Raw genomic sequence first — 2,025 nt, 5'->3', positions numbered from 1 at the left:
GGTTAAGAGCCTTGGCTGCTCTTGGGAGGGACCTCAGTTCAGTTCCCAGTGTGATGCTGGGGGGCTCACAACGGCTTCTACTCCAGCTCCAGGAAAAGCTGACTATTTTTTGGCTTCCTCAGTACCTGTACCACTCTGCCATCCCTCTCCCATCCTTGTCCCCATGCCACCAATAAATAGTAAATAAATAAAAACAAATTCAATGCCAGTGACATGGCTGAGCGGATAAAGTGCTTGTCTGATGACTTGAGTTCCTTCCACCGAATCTGTGTAAAAACAGATGGATGTGGTGGCAGAGCGCCATGATCCCAGCATTCCTACGGACGAGACGGGAAGAGGAGGAGGAGGCAGGAGAATAATCTTAAAGCTTGCTGGACCACTGCCCTTAAGGTTGGCAGAAACAACATCAAAACAAACAAAACAAAGCAAAAATAGGTCTGGACGCACTGAAATTGGGGGCATTTCTGGGGCAAGGTGGAAGCCTAGTGCAATGGAAACTCCGTAGAATCTATGGGAGTAACTCTAGCAAAGACTCATAATGAGGGCCAAAGAAGCCACCGCTCATCCCCTGTAACCAGGCAAGGCCTCAAGGAGAGGGATTGAGACACAAACCCTGCCTGGTCTCACTGTAGCTTGTGCAGTGTTTGGTTGATGTCCCTGAGTGGTCTGCTCTTTACTGAGGGGAGGTAGAGGCAGGGTGCATCCAGGGGAGAGGGAAGATGGGGAGGAGAAGGGGAAACTGCCATGTAATACGTGAGACAATGATGATAATAATATTGATAATAATGATGATAATAATATTAATAATAATGGTGATAGTAATAGAATAAAATAAGTAGTCACTCTCATCATCATTGTCAACAACCAAAAATAGGGCAGAGAGATGGCTCAGGAGTTTAGAGTTCTCGTTGCTCTTGCAGACAGTTCGATTCCCAGCACCCACATGGTGACTCACAACCATCTGTAACTCTAGTTCCAGGAGATCCAGTGTCCTCTTCTGGCCTCCTCAGAACCAGACATGCACACAGCACATGTACAGAAACAGGCAAAACATTCATACACATATAATTTAAAATTTCAAACAAACAAACAAACAAACAAACAAGCATCAAACCCAAACGAGGTAAAAGTAGAAACTGATTTCTGAAAACTGATTGTCCTTTGATCTCTACATGCACCGGTGGCATGAATGCACCCACCAAGACAGAAGTGCATGTGTGCACATATGCGCGTGTGTGCACACACACACGCTCACACTCACATTCACACACTCATGCACATGCACACACATACATTCTCACACATGCTCACTGTGATGGTTTGTATATGCTCAGCTCAGGGAGTGGCACTATTAGAAGATGTGGCCCTGTTGGAGTAGGTGTGGCCTTGGAGTATGTGTGTCACTGTGGGTGTGGGTTTTAAGTCCCTCATCCTAGCTGTCTGGAAGTCAGTATTCTGCTAGCAGCCTTCAGATGAAGATGTAGAACCCTCAGCTCCTCCTGCACCATGCCTGCCTGGGTGCTGCCATATTCGTACCTTGATGATAATGGACTGAACCTCTGAACCTGTAAATCAGCCCCAATTATTGTCATTTATAAGAGTTGCCTTGGTCACGGTGTCTGTTCACACCAGTAAAAGCCTAACAAAGACACTCACACACATACTCACACATACACACATGCACACACGCATTCACACTCATATACATGCACACACATACACACTTATACAAGTACTCACACACTCATATACACACTCATGCCCATGCATGCACATACATACACACTCACACATACTCAACACACTCATACACACATGCACACAATACACACTCACACATACGCACACTCATATACACAGAGTTACACACATGCAGACACATACACACACATCACATATGCATACACATACTCATAGATGCCCACATGCACATGCACACTCACACACACACACATACTCACACACATGCACACACATGTGCTCTCATACACACACTCACACACACTCATATGAGCACTCACACAT

Source organism: Rattus rattus, chromosome 1, assembly GCF_011064425.1.
Source record: "Rattus rattus isolate New Zealand chromosome 1, Rrattus_CSIRO_v1, whole genome shotgun sequence".
NCBI classification, from domain to species: domain Eukaryota; kingdom Metazoa; phylum Chordata; class Mammalia; order Rodentia; family Muridae; genus Rattus; species Rattus rattus.
This window is presented reverse-complemented; position numbering follows the sequence as displayed.